The sequence below is a fragment of the Canis lupus genome, chromosome 5 (genome assembly GCF_048164855.1).
Source record: "Canis lupus baileyi chromosome 5, mCanLup2.hap1, whole genome shotgun sequence".
In the NCBI taxonomy this organism is placed as follows: domain Eukaryota; kingdom Metazoa; phylum Chordata; class Mammalia; order Carnivora; family Canidae; genus Canis; species Canis lupus.
Genome location: NC_132842.1, coordinates 35212961 through 35235186, shown reverse-complemented (window position 1 = coordinate 35235186; position 22226 = coordinate 35212961). Strand labels below are relative to the sequence as shown.

Here is a 22226-nt window from a genome sequence, read left to right as displayed (position 1 = left end):
GGTGTGAAGAGCGGGTCCCAAGAAGCCACACAGCCCTGGGGGAATCTGGCTTTCCAGGGAAATAGATCTCTTCTTTTTATACTGGAACATTTTTTAAAATTAAAATATGCACAATGCCTGCTTCAGCCACAAAGGATGGCAATTCTGTCAATAGTAGTTGCCATTACAAGGTTTAGTCCGCAGCTCTGCACTTTGGAAAACATGATTTTTAATCATCCACAGGCTATTAGGCACTTGGATCCTAAGCAACACTAACTAAACTCATTATATAGTAATTTAATATCAGAATGCTACTTAACTCGTAGGAAGATAGGGAGAAACTATCTTCCTATCTAAAACATCAATATCTAACATAAAAGACTGGCAAAATCCAATCAGAATCCAGAAAAGTACAGAATAAGATCAAATGGAGTTTGTAAAAGCAAGGCACAGTCCTAGAGAACACCATTGGCCCTGGAGAGACACCGCTTGGCCCTCTGTAGCGGCCAGCTCGAGGACACGCTCACTTTAGTCTCTTTTATCAAAAAATGGTTCTTGCCGCCTCGGAGGGGGTACACTGAGGCCAGAGGACAGGGGAGGCCTCGCTGCCCAGGCCGCCGGGCCCGGGTGCAAGCAGCTGCCCTCGCCTGCTCCTCCTGGGGGGTCCCGGGGGCGCAGGAGCAGAAGGGACGCTATCACGGGGCCAACCTGCAAGCCACTCGCATTCCACGCTTTCCTGCCAGCAACTCGTTGCCGTGTTGACATCTTATATCGCAAATCTCTGCGTCTGCTGGTGTTGAGCACAGACGAGTCTCTACTTCTTGACTCCCGCTCCGGGCCCGGTGACTGTGGAAGTGTGCGCTCCAGAGCCCTGGGGTGTCTCGGGGGTCCCACAGCTGCTCTCTCTTTGAAGGGTGTTCCTTCTGTGCCCTTTATCTGTTTTCTACAAGGAAGGTCTGGATAAGATCTCATTGCCTGGCGTTTGTGACAATGTAATTAAGTGTGAAGCAATAATGACTTAAACTCACTTTGGGTCAGTTAGAGTAGTTTAGTCTCATTGGTGAGTTACCACATTTGTAAGGCTTTTCTCACCATGAGCTCCTCCTGGGACAGCTAACCCGGACCGATCTGTTTTATACTTCATTTCATTAGCTTCACTTGCCAATATTTATATTTTTTTGTTTTTTCATATAAATTTTGGGAAGTGAGCTGTGTGTAGATTGCAGCCACAAATCTCTCTACACTAAAGAAATCAATGGAAAATAAGATTCTATACAATTTGACTGCATAGTTTTCTGAAAAGTAGATATTCTATTAAGTGAGGGATAACTAGACTGTGTCATTCCATAAATAGGGAACAACCAGTCTCTCAGACTTGTATGAGCAGTTTTTCCCCCCTGGTTATAAACCAAGATTTAAAAAAAAATAAGGTACCTGTAACCCAAAGAAATACGCATTGACATTTTCTTCCATGGTATTTCCTTCTAATATTTAACAAAATGGAAATCATATGATACGTAGTTTTAGGTATTTTCTTCAATGAACAGTTTCTAACGCTAGACTTTAAAAATCTTTCCATGTGACTGTACGGATACTGCAAAAAACATTGTGATGAACCTCATTTATTAATTCATCAAATATTTCTGAGTTCCTAATATTTGGAAAAAGTGTCTAGCCCCGGGCAGTTGCACACCCCACTACCAGAGTCTTGGCTCCTCTTTCCTCCCACTTCTCCCCCAGCCCTCTCCCTGGGTGGTGAGATTGAGTGGTCTCCTATGCGAGATCTGTTTCTAAATCCATGAAAAGTGGAGAAAAAAAAATACCTTGTGGCATTACTGCGTTCTCTCTCAACAAAGCCATGCCTGCAACCCTATTGTCTTGCAGCAGATTAAAATTTCCTATTTGGGGTGTCAGCAGCTTAGTATTAACTTTTCTTCTATGTACCTTCTTGCTTTGACAATCCCGATGCCCTTCAAGGCAGGTGGTCTCGGGCTAACTGGGGACCTTGTGCATGGAAATGCAAAGGAGGAAACACATTAATGTGCTTCAAGAATATTAGCCCATCTCTACATACCTTTTCTGTTTTATACACAGACACAGACACACACACACACACACACACACACACACATCCATGGACAGAGAGAACATTGCACAGCTCCTCTCAAAGTTTGGGAGACTCGCAAATCCAAGATTCTTTATTTCACAACCCTTGAGCTATTAACCTAAGAACAACATGATCTAATTAACATGTAGCTTTAATTAATGTGTTAAGAAGGACTACAATACTTGACAGAGCCACTAATATGTTATTTAAAAGCAGAACAGTAATATCCTGACAGTGCTCTGTCAAGTGCAGTGAGATCACCAATTTTATCTGTGGCATCCTTCCATTTCACTATATTTATTGAGTGCCTGGGTATTTTATGGAAAACAAATCCTTTCATCAGTCTAGAAACACTAAACCTATAAACACCGTATTTATACTAAGATAAATATGTCACTAAAAGTAATTTTGTGTTATAGAGAAAAATAAAGAGGCCAATTTAGATTGGGGGTTCAGGAAGGTCCTTTTGGATAAAGTGACAGTCGAACAGATAGACACCTGATGAGTAGGATCATCCCTACAGGAAGATGGGAGAAAGATGTTCTAGAACAAAGGGACAAACTTTGTATCATCCTGAGGTGGGGCAAAGGTCAGTGAGACAGGAATGAAATGCATAATGAATTTAAATTTAGGAGCTAAAGAGGTACCAGAAGATGCTGGACCTTGCAAGCCCAAAAACAGGGATTGGTTTGACCAGGCGCAGCAGAAAATTGTTGCTTTTAAGTAGGGACGAACATGAACAATGTATTCATACATTTTTGCCTGTCTCTCAAATAGAATCCTTATGGTAGGTTTCTACATGTGGACATCTGAGGTCAAAGATAGGAATATTTTCCAGGCTCTTGCTATTTCAAGAGTCTATACCAAGTCAGTTCAGTAGTGAAAGAGCATCCATCTCTCTCACCCTGTATAATATGATCACCAAAGAATTCTGCTGTTTGAAGAAAAGCAGTATTCTGCTGTTTTTTCCTTTTACTGTTAACTTGAATATCAGTCAATATTTGCTGATAGTTTATATTTCTTCTTTTATAAATTACCAATGACTTTTGTCCCTTTTTTTTTTTTTGTCCCTTTTTTGAGGGGGATAATGCTGGTGTGTATCTTATTAATGTGAAGTAGCTTTTTAATTATTTTTTAAAGATTTATTATTATTTATTATTGATGAGAGAGAGAGAGAACACGAGCAGGAGGGGCACAGGGAGAGGGAGAGAGAATCTCAAGCAGACTCTGAATTAAGTGCAGAGATCTCAATGGGGGCTTGATCTCTCGAACCCCAGACCATGACCTGAGCTGAAACTAAGAATCAGAGGCTCAACTGAAGGTGCCACGAGGTGCCCTGCTTTTTGTATCTAAGGACTGTTACCCTAGTTTACTTCTTGCAGATGTGTGTGTGTATATATATATATACACATTCTCCCAGTTTGCTTCTTACTTTTACTTGTATGGTCTTCCCACTTACAAGGGTAATTTGCTATTGAAAAAACATTCTCCTAAGTTGAAAATGCAGTTGCTATTACTTTAAATCAGAAGGGATGCTATGTATTCTGGAGTCCTCATTCATGAAAAACACCAAGTCTCATTGAAATGGACCTGTTTCCATTACCTAAGATAACACAGTGTAACACTTTCCATTTACCAGTTTCTCTGTAGTGTGTTGTTCATTTACATTCCTGAAGCTTTTTCACAGTTAATCTGCATGATATACTTAAGACTATGTTCTTGATCTTTAATGCAAAGCAAAACATAAAATCAAACATATTAGTAAAGGCAAAATAAATAAAAGCAATGCATTTCAGGAGCATGTCCGAGAACTCATTATTACTACATACTAGCAAACCAGGAACACACTGAGAGACCAGAACTCAGCAGGAGTCCCCAGCCCTGTGGCTGTGAAGTATCCCTCTTTACCAGCCCCAGGAAATCTGAATTGGTCCTCAAATGTGAACAAAGGGAGAGGGACCCTCTCTATAAAGGGTCAAAGTTGTGATCCCAATGGGCGTATTTTAAAGTAGGTCTGTATTTTAACTTACAGGACTCCTGTATTTTTATACAGCCAAATTTATCACTCCAACCTTTTGTGATAAAAACCATTGCTTTAGGACCTAGAATATTTTTCTCCACCTTCAACCTTATATTCACCTATATTTTCTTCTACCTATTGGAAATGATTTTTAGTTTTTTTTTTATAATGACATTTAAGTCATTGGGTTATTTTTAGTGAAAGGTAAGGATATAATTTATTTTTTAAAGACATATTTTCCACATCAATCTGTTGGATAATTCATGTCCTTTCTACTTAAATAATATTTCTTAAAGCAGAAGCTGGAAAAAGTAATAACACTGATCAAGTCAAGTTTTAGTTAAGCATAGAAAATGCTGGTGGAGTCTGGGGAGAATTAGGACGGTTGTTGGTGGTGCTAAGTCTTTGAAACATGCCCTAGTTGATGCAAACCACTCCTCATGGCTCACTGCAACTCCTTTCCTCTCTTCTCTGACACCCTTGCCCTCTCTTGCAGTGTGGCCGGTAAATTTAGGGTATAGCCTATGTTCAATGGAAATAACCGGTTTGGTCTTCTGGGCCTCCCCCAACTCCCCATCCCAAACTATCCCCTGCACACCACTGGCTCAGACCACATCCACTCCACATTCACTCAGCTGAGGAAATGAGGTAAATGAAACTGTTCTGAAGGCAAAACGGAACCAAGGGCTAAACGGCAGGCAAAACAAATAGGAAATCTGGAGATAAAGTATTTCACTTATATTAGGTAGAATGATAGTATCTGGGTACAAACACTAAAATGATGCCTACACAACTTAATTAGAGAAGACTGTGGAGTTATCCAGTCACTTCTTTCCTAAAAGGTAAGCTTCCTTCTATACTTACATAAGTTTGTCTTAGTTGAGCATCCTCCGTGAAATACACAGAACCAAAACCAAAACCAAAACCAAAACAAACCACAGAACCATGAAGTCCTCTATGTAATAAAGGACTTAAAAAAAAAAAAAAAGGCAATTTACTTAAAGCTTACTTAAATTGTTACAATTCCTGGTCCAGCATTCAAACTAGGTATAGCTTGATTTTTTTTTCTGACACCTTTTAACCCATCTGCTGGATTTTAATGATGTATATTTATCTGTAAAATGAGTTAAAATTATTTTGTGATGCCTCTTGATCTAAACCAAAACTCTCAGAGATGTATTGGAAGCAGGGCTGTGAGTGGTGGAAAGATTGTTTCCTTGACTGGTGTGCACCATAGCATACCTATCTATGCAAGTACTACTCATTTCTAAATTCTTAGTCTTGGGCAGCCCGGGTGGCTCAGTGGCTTAGCGCCTTGCCTTCAGCCCAGGGTGTGATCCTGGAGACCCGGGATCGAGTCCCACGTCGGGCTTCCTGCATGGAGCCTGCTTCTCCCTCTGCCTGTGTCTCTGCCACTCTTTCTCTCTGTGTCTCTTTTGAATAAAAAAATAAAATCTTAAAAAAAAAAAATTCTTAGTCTTAGGAGACCAGTGATGAAAGAAGATTGATGAGTTGGAGTAGAATCCCAGAATTTCCAGGACAGTCTTTTCCCAAAGATTTTAGGTATGGATGACCACGGAGAAGCAGAGTAAGAAATTTTGGCTGGCAGGTCTTCCTAACAAACTCTCACGGGAGAAGGGTCATTAGGGAAAATATGGGGCCTGTGTCCATACAAGTGTGCTTATGTCTGGTCACTGAGTAAAGCATACACTGGGCAGATGTAGAATTACAAAGAGTGAAGCTGCTTCTCCTCACACGGATTTGTCCTGTGTTTGCCCGACTGATGATGGGTGGTCCTGTTGCTCTCACAGTCCTGTGTGTGCACGCCCGGACCAGGGAATCTCGCACCTCCCTGCAGGGTGGTGGTGTTTTTTTGTTTGTTTGTTTTTGTTTTTGATGATGGCATGAACGAGGCCTCCAAAGCAGGTTGGCAGTCTTGCTAAGGCGCACGGTCCCGCCGCCCCAGCAGGCAGCTGCGCGGGTGCAGGACTGTGCAGAAGGGTGCAGGGCGGTGCAAGACGGTGCAGGGCCGTGCAGGACAGTGCAGGACGGTGCAGGGCCGTGCAGGACGGTGCAGGACCGTGCAGGACGGTGCAGGGCCGAGCAGGGAAGTGCAGGGCCGTGCAGGACGGTGTAGGGCCGTGCAGGGAGGTGCAGGGCTGTGCAGGGCGGTGTAGGGAAGTGCGGGGCCGTGCAGGACCGTGCAGCACTGAGCAGCACCCTGCAGGGCGGTGCAGGACCGAGCAGCGCTGTGCAGGACCGTGCAGGGCCGAGCAGTGCCGTGCAGCACCGAGCAGCACCGAGCAGGGCAGTGCAGGACCGTGCAGGGCGGTGCACGACCGTGCAGCATTGAGCAGGGCCGAGCAATGCCGTGCAGCACCGAGCAGGGCCGTGCAGGACCGTGCAGGGCGGTGCAGGACCGTGCAGCACCGTGCAGGGCCGCACAGCACCGTGCAGCACCGAGCAGGACCGTGCAGCACCAAGCAGGGCCGTGCAGCACCGAGCAGCACCGTGCAGGACCGAGCAGGGCCGCGCAGCACCGTGCAGGACCGAGCAGGACCAAGCAGGGCCTCGCAGGACAGAGCAGGACCGTGCAGCACCGAGCAGCACCGTGCAGGGCCGCGCAGGGCGGAGCAGGGCTGTGCAGGACCTTCCAGGACCGTGCAGCACCGAGCAGGGCCTCGCAGGACCGAGCAGGATCTTCCAGGACCGTGCAGCACCGCGCAGCACCGAGCAGGACCGTGCAGCACTGAGCAGGGCCGTGCAGCACCGAGCAGGACCGCGCAGCACCGTGCAGGGCCGAGCAGGATCTTCCAGGACCGTGCAGCACCGCGCAGCACCGAGCAGGGCGGTGCGGGTCCGCGCCCTCCCGCCCTCCCGCCCGCCCGCACCCGCGGCCCGCGCCCCAGCCCGGCGGTGCAGCGAGCGCCCGGAGCTTTGCGCGCCCGCACGTACGTCGCCTTCACGTGCGCCGCGGCCGGTGCCTGTGCGCGGCGGGGAACATGCGGAGGGCCGCTCGGGCCCGCGCGGCGGACGGGGCGCAGGGAAGGTGGGTGTGGGCGCGGCCGGGGCGGGGGGAGCGCGCGGCCCGCAGCCCCGGCCCGCAGCCCGCAGCCCGCAGCCCGCAGCCCGCAGCCCCGAGCCCAGCGCGGCGGCCGGGGGCGGGCGGAGGAGCGGGGGCCGGGCCCGCGAGCGGCCGCCCCGCGCACCCCGCCATGTGAGCGGCGCCGCGGCCTCGCAGGACGCAAACTTTCCGCGGCGGCGGCGGCGGCGGCGGCGGCGGCCGAGCCCCCCGCCCCCGCCCGCCCCCGCCCGGCCCGCGGCGCCCACAGCCCGTAAGTGCGGCGGCCCCGCAGGCCCGCGGCCTCCCCTCCCTGCCGGGCGCCGGTCCGCGGCCGAGGGCGGTAAACATGGCGGCCCGGGCGCCGGGCGGAGGGCGGAGGGCGGGAGGGCGGCGGCCGGGCGGGGGGAGCCGGGGGCCGGGCGGCGGGGGCCGGGCGGGGAGGCCGGGGCGGGGGCGCGCCCGGGGCCGGGGGGCGGGGGCGGGGGCGGCGGGCCCGGGCGGCGGCGGCGGCGGCGGCGAGCGCCGGAGCGGAATGGTGCGGACTGGCCGGGAGCGGGGGCGGCGGCGGCGGGCGGGGGCGGCGGCTGGGGGTCCGCCCTCCCGGCTGCCCCGGGCGGCCCGCGGGCTTTGTGTCGGCGGGCGGGGCGGCGGGCGGCGGGCGGCGGGGCGGCGCAGGAGGAGGACCGCGCGGGGCCTGGTCGGGCCGGAAGCCGGGGAGTCGCGTGAGCGCCGCCCGCCGCCGGCCCTTCGCGCGCGGCCAGGCCTGGGGCCCGCGGCCCAGTGAGTGCGGCGGGCGGGGCGCGGGCCGGCGGGGCCGTGGGGCGGGGGCGGCGGGCGGGCGGGCCCGGGGAGCCGGGCGGGGCTGCTCCGCGTCCCCCGGGGCCGGGCTCGGCGGCGGCGAGGCCTGCGCGTCCTCAACAGGTCGCCCCAGGGCCCGGGCGCGGCGGCGCGGGCGGCGCGGCGCGGGGGGCGCGGGGCCGGGCGCGGGGCCGGGCGCGGGGCCGGGCGCGGGGCGCGGGGCCCAGCTCCACGTGGACGCGGCGGGGCGCGGGCGCCGGGGACGAGCCGCGGGCGCCCAGCAGGTGCGGGAGGCCTGGGCCGGGGCGGGGGTGCTGCAGCCCGCGGCGACCCGGCGGCGACCCGGCGGCGACCCCGCGCCGGCCCCGCGCCGGCCCCGCTCCGGCCCCGCCGGCCCCGCCGGCCCCGCCGACCCCGCGCCCGGAGGCGGGAAGCCCGCGGGGCGGCGAGGAGCTGTGCGGCGCGAGCCGGGGGCGACCGGGGCTGAGCCGGGGCTGCCAACCCCTCGGCTGCTGGGGCATCGGCTGCGAATCACGGTGGGAACTTTATCAGAGAGATCGCTCGGTTGTACTTTAAAAGTTTGCGTGCTTTGCGTTGAGCAAGGTCACCTCTGAGGGTTCCTGCGTCCTGCTTTGTACCAGGAGGGGATGGAGGAGGACCTCGCACAGGCGGTTAGTTTGCAGCCTTCGGCCGTGGCGCCGGCTTCGGGGGTCCTCTGCGGACTCGACCGCACGGCCTGGGCAGGGGATCGGACATCACAAGACGCGGGACGCGCCTGCCCCAAAGTGAATGCCGTGTTTCCTTGCTTAGCTGTACCTGCGGGCAACAGGATTCTTTTACGTGGTACTGTTTCCCCATAGGTGCTGGTCGTGTGAAAACGGAGTCTCCCTTTTGCATTCTGTAAAGTGAGCCATTTATTTTTGCAGTCACCTTAGGAAAGCATTTAAATACACACCTAGGCAAATGATCTAAAGAGAGAAATCACGGAAAATGTCGATTTCCACTCCTGAGCTCCCGAGTGTTCTGGGACATGGTCACGTTGGCACTTTGAGTGGGTGTCCTCCTCCAGGTTCCCTTGGATTGACGTGTTGATTTAAACTCTACCCATTTCCTTTAGGGCTGGTTCTGATAGTGTGTAATAGAGACGCTCAGACCCTTTGGCATACTTGGGACATTAATGGAAATGAAGAACGTCAACATTGGTGGGGGCCCCTGGGTGGCTCGGTGGGTTGAGCGCATCTGCCTTTGACTCGGGTCATGATCCTGAGGCCCTTCCCAGCAGGGAGCCTGCGTACCCCGCCCCCCCCAGGCTTGGGTGCAGGCACTCGTTCTCTTTCCCCCGTCAAATAAGTAAATGAATAGAATTTGTAATAGAGGGTATCACTTACTGTCCTAATGACGCCTAAAGATATAAACCTCTGGTTGTCCTATTTAACATAGCTTTACCGACCTCCAGTTGAATTCTGCATGGAAAACCTGTAAGCAAAGAGGTTGTATCTGGTAGAAAACATTGAGTAAATGGTCAGACTTTGCCTTATGATAGTTAAAAACTTTTCACTGCTTGACATCCTTGACTTGGACTTGAGACTTTTTTTTTTAAACCAGGTGATTTTTTTTTTGTCATTTAGATTAGTCAGGTAGCCTAGAGCAAAATGACTCTCAAGCTAAATGGCTTGTCTGAATCTCTCCTCTATCATTTACTAGCAAAGTAACAGTGGGCAATCGATTAATCTCGCAATGCTTGGTCTCAGCTTCCCCATCTGGCGCACAAGAGTGATAGTAATTGTACCGACCTCATAGGGGTAGGAATGCAAGAATCACTATTAGACTAGGTCAATTCAGTGGAATCAAATTTGGTTCAGGCTGATAACTTAAACTCCTGTGGAAAAGAGTGGACCTCTGAAATCACAGCGTAGCATCCTTACATGTGCATTGTTTAGGTTTTTTTTTTTGTGTGTGTGTGTGTGTGCATTGTTTACTAATTTGTGTTGTAGCATACCTCTGAATCCCTCCATGTTTTTGCTTTAGTTCTCTCAGAGGTGGAAAAGCAGCATTTGTTACGTTCCTCAGGGCTCATTTACTTGAAGCAGTTTTTAAGGATGTTTTTGACATTACTTTTTCTTGCTTTTATTCTCTTGACTGGTAAAATATACATAACACAATTTACTGTCTTAAAGTGTGTAGTGCGGTGGTATTAGATAAATTCACTGTGCAGAGATCACCATCCAGCTCCAGAGCTCTTTTCATTTTGTCAAACTTAAACTCCTTATTTGAACACCAGCTCCCTGCAGCCTCCCCCAGTGCCCGACACCCACCTCTCATGACTTCTGTGTCTTTGATGAAGGGTCTGGGTAACTGAAGTACATAGAAGAACCATTTTAACCACTGGTAATCAGTGCATCATTTTCTCTTTTCCCTGCATCTGTCACCCTAACTGCTTCGAGTGACAGGTTTTGTATTTACCTGAAGCAGAAGACTTTCTGAATAAAGAATCACTGCTTGTTACTTCTTGGTTTGATCACCGTGGACTTCATAATCCCTTACCAATATTTTTACTAGGAATTTTGACAAAAAAGAACAGATTTGACTTTAATTTCTACCTGTGTTTCTTGCATAGTAACTTTGAGTTCCTTTTTTGCATTGGGGTCAAAATTTCAAAACTACTTAAATCTACTTTGATACGGTGATTTTGTGGAGATTAGTAGTGATCTGAAAGTTCTCCACTTCATCAATGGTCTGTCCTTTGTTCTTGATTTTTGAAGTGTTTTGGTATTCACAGGTTGATGACATAACTGCGTACCCTGATACTATATACCAAGTAGTGTATGTTCGCTGTGTCTTAGACGTTGGGCAGAGTTCTCTACATAGGCTGTTCCGCTTTTAGAAATCCTACCTGTGATCATCTTAACAGCCCAGCAGTCTTCCTTGTGGAAGGCTCCACTTACTCCTAGCACACCCCAGTCCCAACACACACTTTCCAATGAGAAATGAACAAACTAGTAGCTTTGTGAGAGAATGTGCTCTAAAAGTTTGAGAATTCCTGTGATAGAAGTAAAGTGATACAAAGTTGAATGGGAGGGAGATAAAAATCTAGTCTAAATATCCAAGAGTATGTTTTTTTTTCTTTCTTTTTTTTTTTGAATAATCAAGTCTTATCTGTAATATTTTAAACATATTGCACTGCCTTAGGGAAAGACCTCATTGCACATATGTGTGCCTGTTAATAATTTTCCACTCAGAAAATTCTTAAAAAGTTTAGTTGTGAAAATGCTGTAAGATATTTCATGTAGAAGTTATTTACAAGTCCAAATAGTCTGTATATTTATTAGGTCATTAAAAATATTTCTGTAGTTCATTATATAGTGGTAGGACATTTAGCAAATTGTTAGACATAGATATTTAGATACCTCAATTTTACAAAGATTCTAATTTATATGGAACTAGTAAATATTTAGACATTTAGTCTTTCATTGTATTTTTGATTCTAGGTTATATTAGGTAGCTGAAAGGCTAAATGTTTCCTTAACTTTACATGAAATTCCATTACAGAGGTAATGGAATACTGTTAAATCCACAACTTAAAGGCATGACATGGCTCTTGTATTCTTCAGAGAGGAGAGAAGTATGTTTAGCAGATCACATTATGTTGGAAAGATGTATATTGATGAAAACTTGTGTGGTGTTTTATTTATTTTGTAAACTGAGTAATATTTATAGTAGATTAACTAGTTTTAAATAAATGCTTTTGTAGTTCACATTGCTCCATAATTACTGTTTCGTAAGATTATGTTAAAGTATTATGTTTTCTTACAATAGGTAGAATTTTTTTTTTTTTAAGATTTTATTTATTTATTCATGTGAGACACAGAGAGAGAGAGGCAGAGACACAGGCCCAGGGAGAAGCAGACTCCATGCAGGGAGCCCCACGTGGGACTCGATCCTGTGTCTCCAGGATCACACCCTGGGCTGAAGGGGGCGCTAAGGCGCTAAACTGCTGGGCCACCCGGCTGCCCTAGAATATATTTTAATACCTGGAGTTCATTCATTTATTATTGTTATTTATGGAAACTACTGTGTACTAGACACTTGGCAGGTAACAGTTACTGAAGCCAGGAAAGTGCAGAAAGTCAGTGTAAGTCACAGTATATTGCATTTGAGTTAAGATTACTTTTGAGAGTTGAACACTGATTTATTTGTTCATTTTTTTAGAGATTTATTTTTTTATTTTTAAATCCTCATTTTTTTTAAGATTTTATTTATTTATTCATAGACACAAAGAGAGAGAGGCAGAGACACAGGCAGAGGGAGAGGGAGAAGCAGGCTCCATGCAGGGAGCCCGATGCGGGACTCAACCCCAGGTCTCCAGAATCACACCCCATGCTGCAGGCGGCGCCAAACCGCTGCGCCACTGGGGCTGCCCTAGAGATTTATTTTAAAGAAGGAGCACATGGGGATCCCTGGATGGCTCAGTGGTTTGGCGCCTGCCTTTGGCCCAGGGCGCGATCCTGGAGTCCCGGGATCGAGTCCCACGTCGGGCTCCTGGCGTGGAGCCTGCTTCTCTCTCTCTCTCTCTCTCTCTCTCTCTCTATCATAAATAAATAAATAAATCTTAAAAAATAAAAATAAAGAAGGAGCACAAGTGAGGGAAGGGGGAGAGGAGAGGGAGAGAAGGGCAGATTCCCTGCTGAGTGTGGGGCCCCTTGCAGGGCTCCATCCCCTGACCTAAGCCAAAATCAAGAGTCAGACGCTAAACCAACTGAGCCACCCAGGCGCCCCTTAACCCCAATTTGAAGTTTATTCTGATTTGTAACTTTGGGATTTTATTACGTTCACCAATAAAAAATCTTTGTTGTGATTAATAATTTCTTATGTTCTCCAGATGTTAGCCAAGTTTAAGTGATGACAGGTAGACCCAGTTAAAATTTTTAATATTTTCTCTGGTTTGATCTGCTTATATGCTAAGTAAATTTAAAATATGACAGGGAAGAATCTTTCCTACTTAGGCATTTATTGTAGAAACAAAAGAAATCTGTGTACAGAATTTTTAATGGATTTTTTGAAAGCTTGTCACCTATTACTAATTTTCACAATTGGGATTAAAAAATGCTAAGTTTTTTTTTTTTAAATCAGGAAGATACCGTGATTTATAGCAAGAGAGTCTGTCATAAATACATTTTAATTTGACCATGTATCCACATTAGGTCCCTTGAGAAGATTACCTTGGAAGCAGCTTTAGAAATCTGGGTTTCATTGTAAACATCTTGCTTGTGGTAGCACCGTTCATTAAAAAAGGTGTCACTTAGTGAGCGCCTGCTGTAACCAGGCAGCTGTGTTCTCATTTAGTCTTTCTAAACAGCCAGGAGGAGAGGGGTCTTGCTGCTGTAGGGTTAGGTGGTGAGTTGCAGTGTCACAGCATAGCTGCCAGTGTCCTATAACGTACAAGAAGACCGGGTGCTGAAGGTGGCACAGAACACCTCACCGAATGGGTTTTGAGTTCCAAGTATGTGACTACCACACCCGTACTCTATTTGGCTGCTGTTTCTCAGATATCCACCAACTACTGGGGTCTTCATACTGATATGCCTTCATCTTCCAAATGTACGTTTATAATCCTGCAAAAGCACACAATAATAAAAGAATGTAACACTGTGCCTCCTCCGTTTACCAAAAGTAGGAGGTGGGAAGAAAGGAGTATTAGGTCCCTCCTGGTAGTTCCAACGTTCCATATGCAGAGTTCTGGTTAGTTCTGTTTGGTAGTAACAGCTCGTGATCTAAGGGCAAGCATCAGTAATTGGCTCTTTGTCTTACTGTCACAGTTGGCAAGCTCACACTGTGAGGAGAACTTGGCATGGGGGCAGGGGGGAGCCTAGAGTCTTCATTTTAATACGTATATAGAAGGTGCACATTTTCAGAATTCAGTCCAATTCTAGAGTGTTCTTGCCATCTTAGGGGAAGTCATTGTCTTAAGGAAACTTTTAGCATTCCTTATGCCGAATAAGTTCAATTCGGATGGAAGTAGCTCATTTCTTGAAGTTGGTAGCTCCCAGTGCCGAGGCTTCAGCGTTCCGTAGGTGTTTCCTGTCCTCAGATGAGTACGAGCGGCACCTGAGGAGAGAGGCCAACTGAGGTGTGGCCCCCGTGGACCCAGACCGCCCTGTGCTCTGGATGTTGGGATGGGAGAGTAACTGCGGTTTTCTCACCTAATAGCTGCGGAAAGACTTTTAAGAAGTCTTTTAATGAAGGGTAAGCACGGGGAAGGCGCTGCATGGGGAGACTGTGTCAGCGTGAAGGCCCTCCTAAGAAGTTTTCTCTGTCTCTGAGCTGCACCCGAGAGATGGTATCTGGGAGATCAGGTCCTGGGTTTGAAGTTGGTTTTGATGTGTAGCACATTTCCTTTGACTGTTCAGTCCTTACAGTAGGAACGCCTGAGATTAACTTCTTTGGGATGTCCATCGATACCATATTTAAAAGATTTTTTTGGGCGTTTTATTAATCATGACAGGTGTTGTCTATTTTTTTAAAGAAGATTTTATTCATTTATTCATGAGAGACACAGAGAGAGAGAGAGAGAGGGAGAAGCAGGCTCCATGCAGGGAGCCCGAGGTGGGACTCGATCCCAGGTCCCCAGGATCACGCCCTGGGCTAAAGGGGGCGCTAAAGCGCTGAGCCACTCGGCCTGCCCAGCTGCTGTCTTTTTAAATTACAGAGGAAACACAGTTTAAGGCCATTTATTTTTCTACTGTACTCGTGATTTTTTTTTTTTTTTTAGATTTTATTTATTCATAGAGACACAGAGAGAGAGAGAGAGAGAGAGGCAGAGAGACAGGCAGAGGGAGTAGCAGGCTCCACGCAGGGAACCCGATGTGGGACTCGATCCCGGGTCTCCAGGATCACACCTCGGGCTGCAGGCGGCGCTAAACCGCTGCCTTGTACTCGGGCTGCCTTGTACTCGTGATATTTTTAAACATAAATGTTAAATTACATTTACTATATATTTATTTATTTATTTTTTTAATTTTTATTGATTTATGATAGTCACAGAGAGAGAGAGAGAGAGAGAGGCAGAGACACAGGCAGAGGGAGAAGCAGGCTCCATGCACCGGGAGCCCGATGTGGGATTCGATCCCGGGTCTCCAGGATCACGCCCTGGGCCAAAGGCAGGCGCCAAACCACTGCGCCACCCAGGGATCCCACATTTACTATATATTGTCAAGATAGCTGTTATCTTTTATTTTGAAATACCTTCTTTTACTATTATGCGTACCTGCATTGTAGACCACGAAATCTTAGGAAGCCTCTCACTTGTGATCTGTATTCATGTTGGATTGTTGGGAGATAAGAAGCTTCCATTTGAATAATTTGAAAGTTAAATTTTGTTTTCTGAGGATTATTTTTTTTATTTTAAAAAAGGTTTTATTTATTCATGAGAGGCACAGAAAAAGAGAGACACAGGCAGAGGGAGAAGCAGGCTCCCCTCAGGGAGCCCGATGTGGGACTCGATCCCCGAACTCCAGCCGAAAGCAGAGCTTAACCTCTGAGCCGTCCAGGCGCCCCATCTGAGGAATATTAAAATTAGTTTTTAGACTCTGTTATTCAGGTGAATTAAGCTGAACAGCCACCAGTCCAGTTTAAAGTTCGGCTTTTTCCTCGCTCGTTAGCTCCATAGAAGCCAGGGTATCCGGCAGGGGGGTCGAGAGGGGAGGACCGGCCTCCCTGCAGGCTCCGCCGCTCCTCGCTTCGGTCTCTGCCGCTGGCCGTCCTCGTGCATTGGCTCCTTACACCTCATGGGACGAACACAGCTTTCGGAGTGTGTCGCCACATTTTCTTGACTGTTTTCTCAGTTTTACAATACCAGCCACATTCCAAAGTTGTAGTACTTGCCGTTGTTTGAATTGCGTTTTAAATGGAGAGTTCTTAGGGAGTTTGGCCTGGAAGAATCAGATGGGTGTAAGAGTGGGAGGGAGTGGGAGGCGGGATTCAGCCGAGCTCCAGTGGTTCTAAATGCTGTACGTTCCAGGGACACGATCACAGGCAGTTGGACTTACGGGGAGCAATTGAGAGAAATTTGAATTCTGCCACATGACCTGCTGACCTGAATGCTGGCCACGGCGGGGTCCTCCGTTGGCTTCTGATGCTGGGCAGCCCGGGCTCCGCTGAGGGTCCTCTGCCGGTTCCGCGACCTGGACACGGGCCGTTGGCAGTGAGCGCAGGTGCCTGAGCCCCCCCACCCCGCCCCCCGGATTGTGATAATGCTGTCGTCCAGGGTAGTTGGGAGCCCGCACTCACCTGCTGTCCTCAAGGTAAAACTTCTCCTTCTGCCAGTAATTCTGTGGATCCTTTCAGTGACTTTTTTTTTTTTTTTTTAATGCGCAAGCAGTACTCCTTGTACTACTAGTAGCTTGTACCTTTTGCTTAGGTATCCACCTTTCCCCTCCTCATCCTACCTTCTATGCTGACGTCAGCTCAGAATTTACGGGGTTGTGGACATTTGTGTTCTCTGCTAGATTTCGTCTTCTCCACCTATTGCCAAGCCTCAGTGATCTGTCCCCTCAATTTAACGGCTTTAGCCTCAGCCAGTTCTAATTCTCTTGCTTGTTATTTTTTTTTTTTTAATTTTTATTTATTTATGATAGTCACAGAGAGAGAGAGAGAGGCAGAGACATAGGCAGAGGGAGAAGCAGGCTCCATGCACCGGGGCCCGACGTGGGATTCGATCCCGGGTCTCCAGGATCGCGCCCTGGGCCAAAGGCAGGCGCCAAACCGCTGCGCCACCCAGGGATCCCTCTCTTGCTTGTTATTACCTCAGCTTTACCCCATCATCATCTTCACGGTTTCTTGACCTGAGAACCCTGACTGAAATTTCTGAGTACCTAGTGTAATGCTGTACGCGGTGTGCGTAGGAGGACGAGATGCTGCTTTCTATCTTTGTGGCCTGTGTGGCGTAGGCACTACACTGTTGTCTGGGCTCTACATCCTACATGGCTTTCAAATGAGCTCCTCTTCCACTTTCCATAATGACTTACTTGCCTAGGCGAGAAATCTGCAGACCTACTTGCACTCCCCATCTCCTCAAAATCCTTCTTAACACAGCAGCCGATGCAGACAGGGCAGGCACATTGACTACAGATGTGAAATGAAGAACCAAACCTGTCTTTTCTTATCTTTTTTTTTTTTAAGATTTTATTTATTTATTCATGAGAGACACACAGAGAGAGTCAGAGACACAGGCAGGGGAGAGAAGCAGGCTCCATGCAGGGAACCAGACGCGGGACTCAATCCCAGGACTCTGGGATCACGCCCTGAGCTGAAGGCAGACGCTCAGTCGCTGAGACCCCCCCAGGCGTCCCAAGAGACCAAACCTTTCTGATACCTTTCTTCAAGATTACAGGAAACATTTTAATAAAATTAAAACTTGAAATATTTTAGAAACAGGCATTGTATTGAAATAACAGGTATTTGGCAATTTAGCTATAGAAAGATAGAAAGTGCCAGATTTACTGGCAGACTTTGTCATTGTCTGCTGTTGCCATACACTTCACAGTGGAAGACAATGGTTAAGATTTCAGGTGGTCTTGAATATGTAATAAAATATTTAATACATTTTTGGAAGTATTATGAACTTTAATATGCTTATTACATCAGTTCAATAAAGACTGTATAAGAAACAAGCCCGGAATGACCCAGTCCTGCTCAGAGGTCAAATGTCAACCTAAATGCATGCTTTCCTGGAAGTTTGGCATAGGTACAGGAGTTTGTGACAGGAGCCTGTATGCCCATGTGCTCGCCCCTTGCATGATTTGCCGTCTCTGATCTGGAAAGTGGTCATGTAACATCTTCGTTTTCCGGTTGCTCATTCATTATAATAATTACATATGTATATAATCATATATATGAGATTTGCTCCTTCATGATGGTAAAATGTCCTTGAATGGACTGCTAAATAATTGAGGGTTTTAAAGACTTATAGTTGACTCTCATGTTATCAGAATCTACATACTGGAAAAGTTTAGCTGCAAACTTTGGTCTAATTTTGTGGATTAAAGAAGATGGTATTTTAAAGGCATGTGTTAGGAAGAGAGGTCATCACAAGCAGCAGTGAAGTTCACTCCTGTGTCTGTGAGATGATCCGTGTTACTGTTACCATGAACTGTTTGTCGTTGGCTGTGACCCTCTGCCCTTCTGTCCCGTCCTTGGCTGCTGAAACGTACCCACGTTGATCCTGAGGTACAGATGGTTATTTGTCCTTATTCAGAGTTAACATTTACCAGTATACGGTCTGTGCATTATCACAAATTCCTCTTGAAAAAAAAAAATACTCGAGAAGGTAGTGGCCACTTAACAGTGATTTCCAACACAAACATCATGTGGCCTATTCTGTAGACTTTTAGGTTCCTGAAAGACAGCGGTGATGCCATGTTGCCAGACTTGTTGGGGAATAACGTTAGGAGCGTGTCCTCGGGTACAGCAGCCCTTAGTTTGCCGCGGTGGCATCTGTTCAGCGCTGGCAATGTCTCACTGGAAACACGGTAGAGGCTTTGGTTTTCTTTGCATCTCGGCTTTATAATGTAAAAATGACTATTTGAAACATTTAAAAAGTAAAGATGATATTTTATTATAATTGTAGTTTATTCTTTATTCACCATAGTTCTCTGTCAGGTGACCACAGACACTGAGCTCTCCCCAGTTGGGACCCTTTGCTTCTGGAGAAATGCAGCCTTCCCTCCTGTTAGGCCTCTGGTCACAGTTCTGTAAACAGACCTGCCATTTCCTTTCTCCAGGGTCATCTGCTAAAATCCTTGTAAAAAAGCCAGTCTCAGTGTCGAAAACTTGTTCTCCATAACCCTTTTACTGCATGGATTTTCCTACAAATTTAACCTTTTCTAGCACGGTTTCACTGTTTGAAACCCGCCAGCCAGCAGGCACTGGCTGAGGAGACTTTCCCAGGTAACGTGACCGAAAATTTCCTTGCCTTTCAGCCTCAGAATGGTTGCGTTGCGTGCGCTACACTTTTTGATCTGTTGTCATCGCCTGGGTTGACAGGTGTAGGTGTGTTGCCACCCTCTGTGCACCGCAGGGGCTCCGCTAGCACTTTGCACAGTGGCCTCAGGCACAGATTGCCGCACCTCTCATCCCCGGTTCTGGGTGTCGGGCCATCCCCAGCCAAACCCGGGTGCCTGAACCGAGCAGGCCTGACACACGTGCGTCCTGTGCAGAGGCAGCCACAGCCCGTCGTGCTCAGGAGCCCTGCGCACCACTTCACTGCGCGTGGGTCGTTCACACCGGGAGGTCGCCAACAGAAAGCACAGAACTGTGAAAAATGTGGCATTAAGTAGCCCGCAGAAAGGACACTGTGGACAGTCTGAGCTGGAACGGGCTGCCCTGCTCCCCCGCCCTTGGGATGCTCCCCTGTCCGCAGTGACAGCCAGAAGGCCACAGGTACGGAGTTGAGCAAGCAGGTGCTTTCATAGACCTGTGATCTGCAAATAATGAGAATCCATGCTGATTTTCATTTCTGTATCTTTTATTTCATCTGAAAGTTAATGGCTACAAATGAAATGTGAGAAAATTGCTCTTACTTTGACTTCTATTAATTGGATACTTTTCCTTGTAGTTTTTGTGTCCTTAAAAATAGAGAACCTAGATAAGCAGTTGTGTAGAAAAGGGTTACACGTGTTAAAAAAAAACAAACTTGAAAACGCGTTTGGCCTCAGTGGCAATCTTATGAAAAGCAGATTAAACCAGGATACAATTTTTGCACTTTTGGTTTTGGTTGAAAATTAGCAAGACCAGGGCCACCTGGCTGGCTGGAATGTGTGACGCTTAATCTCAGGGTTGAGCCTGAGCCCCGCGTTGGGCATAGAGATACCTTAAGAAGAACAAAGAATCTAGGAAGGCTAACTAATATCCGTGGTGGTGGGGATTTAAGCACCCTGCCCTCTATTCAGAGAAGAGCGTCTGCCCTCCTACACCATGACCCTGGGAGGACCATCTGTCATCGCGGTGGTGGTCTGATATTTGGTGGACAGGCATTTAAAACAATTTTTAAAGGGAAAGGCAATCTTTGGAGAAAGACACATACCAGAAAGAGGTTAGCGTGTCAGTGAGTGGTGACAGTAAGGGAGGGCACAGACTATCACAGAAGTCAAGTACACAAGTGGTTTGCAACAGTGAGTCTGTTCCCTGCGGGACATTTGGCAAAGTCTGCAGACATGCAGACGTGTTTGATTGTCATGCTGTGGGAGATACCGCTGGTGTCTGGCGGGTAGATGCCAAGGACTCTGCTAAGTGCCCCCAGAACACAGACCCTGCTCCATGGGAGAGGGCCTGAGGTTGAGAACCCCACTGCAAGGCAGGCAGGTGTCCGTGTGCATGGCGACGAACCTGGGTTATCAGGAGAATGTTTGCTACCTGGGTACACGGTTTAAGTAGGTAGGTTGTATCTAATTTATGTTCAATTTCTAATCACCTTGTTTTAAGGAAATTTTAATGCTTAAAAAAGAAACACTTATTTGGAAGATTTATACTAAATAAGATTTTTTAACTTTTTAAAGTTTTTAAAATTCCAGTATGGTTAACATTCAGTGTTATATTAGTTTCAAGTGTACAATGTAATGATTCAACAATTCTTACACGTCTTGTTTTTAAATAAACTATCTCTGTATTTTAGGTTTTTTTACTTACGTGAGTCCTGTAAGTTGTTGGAAAGCTTTTTTTCTTGTCCTGTGATTAATGTCTTAACATAAATATGGTAATGAGAGATATGCATACTTTAGATTAAAGACCCTTATTTAAATTAAAAAAAAAATCTAGTGCCCTCTTTATTTTATTTTATTTTTTTAAAGATTTTCTTTACTTATTGATGAAAGACACAGAGAGAGAGGCAGAGACACAGGCAGAGGGATAAGCAGGCTCCGGGCAGGGAGCCCGACGTGGGACTCGATCCCGGAACTCTGGGGTCACGCCCTGAGCCAAAGGCAGACAGACGCTCAATCCCTGAGCCACCCAGGCGTCCCTGCTCTCATCTTTAGACAGTGTGAAAGCCATACATTGGAGTTAGATTATATTCTTTTGAGAGGTAGCAGTTTGGTCTGGATTTGCTTTCTTTCTTTTTTTCTTTTTCTTTTTTCTTTTTTAAAGATTTATTTATTTATTTATTCATGATAGACATAGAGAGAGAGGCAGAGACACAGGAGGAGGGAGAAGCAGGCTCCATGCTGGGAGCCCGACAAGGGACTTGATCCCTTTGTCCAGGATCACGCCCTGGGCCACTGGATCATGCCACTCCAGGATCACACCCTGGGCCAAAGGCAGGCACTAAACCGATGAGCCACCAGGGATCCCCTGGTCTGGATTTTCATAAGTATCCAGAACGTGACTCCCAAGTTCTTACTTAGTAAAAGCACAAAGTAATTTGAGTCAAGATAAGAATATAAACCAAAAATACTTTTCATATTAATATTTTAGGTTCTGTAGGCACAGATATTTTCACTAATATTTGAAACTTGGCAGTGTATAATCTATCTTTGATATTTTTTGGTGATAGAGGAGAGGAGGATATTATAAAGAGTTAAGTTTTTTTTTTTTTAAGATGTTATTTATTTGAGACAGAGAGAATAGCACAAGTGGGAGGTGGGGGAAGGGGCAGAGTGAGAGGGAGAAGCAGACGCCTTGCTGAGCAGGACCCTGAGGTCCCAGGATCCTTAGATCATGACCTGAGCCGAAGGCAGATGCTTCACCAACTGAGCCATCCACGCGGCCCAAGAGTTAAGTTTTTTTATTTATTTTTTATCTTTTTATTATTTTTTTAAGGTTTTACTTATTTATTCATGAGACACACACACACACACACACACACACACACACACAGAGGCGCAAAGACAAAGGCAGAGGGAGAAGCAGGCTCCACGCAGGAAGCCTGATGTGGGACTTGATCCCAGGTCTCCAGGATGAGGCCCTGGGCCGAAGGCAGGCACTAAACCGCTGAGCCACCCAGGGATCCCCTGAGTTAAGTTTTTTTAGAGTGAATTTCATAATTTATACTTCATCATTCTGTTATTGAGGATAAGCTACTTTGTACAGTATTGAACGTTTGATATTAGGTCTTGAGAACTTGAGGAAAATAATTTAGATTTAAAATATATTGCAAAGTGTCAATCATTGAAGTGCAGGTTTGTGTAATTCTACTTTTGTGTTTGGCTCCTCACTTGAATAAGACGATACATCCTTTGGCTTATGTGACTTCTGTTTTAGGTGTGCTC

General features: G+C 47.1%; 1 protein-coding gene and 1 long non-coding RNA gene across 23 annotated transcripts in view; one reads left to right on the top strand and one right to left on the bottom strand.

Annotated features, from left to right (window-relative positions):
* The first annotated feature begins 4771 nt into the window (after positions 1–4771).
* Positions 4772–22226, top strand: part of ZMYND11 (zinc finger MYND-type containing 11) — a 131042-nt gene continuing 113587 nt past the window's right edge. For 9 of the 22 annotated variants that reach the window (XM_072826013.1, XM_072826010.1, XM_072826009.1 and 6 more), the window contains exon 1: positions 7001–7155. The gene's annotated coding sequence lies outside the window, so the exon portion shown is untranslated. Of the gene's footprint in view, positions 4949–6999; positions 7156–7637; positions 7706–7815; positions 7951–8073; positions 8092–8483; positions 8505–15985; positions 16269–22226 lie in introns of those variants that run through there. The other 13 variants (XM_072826011.1, XM_072826005.1, XM_072826000.1 and 10 more) reach the window with 7 other exon arrangements.
* LOC140633466 (uncharacterized) lies at positions 15327–16298 on the bottom strand. The gene is made up of 3 exons (XR_012031077.1): positions 16255–16298; positions 16061–16148; positions 15327–15896 (listed from the first exon to the last, which is right to left on the bottom strand). It is a non-coding gene; the product is annotated as an uncharacterized lncRNA (long non-coding RNA).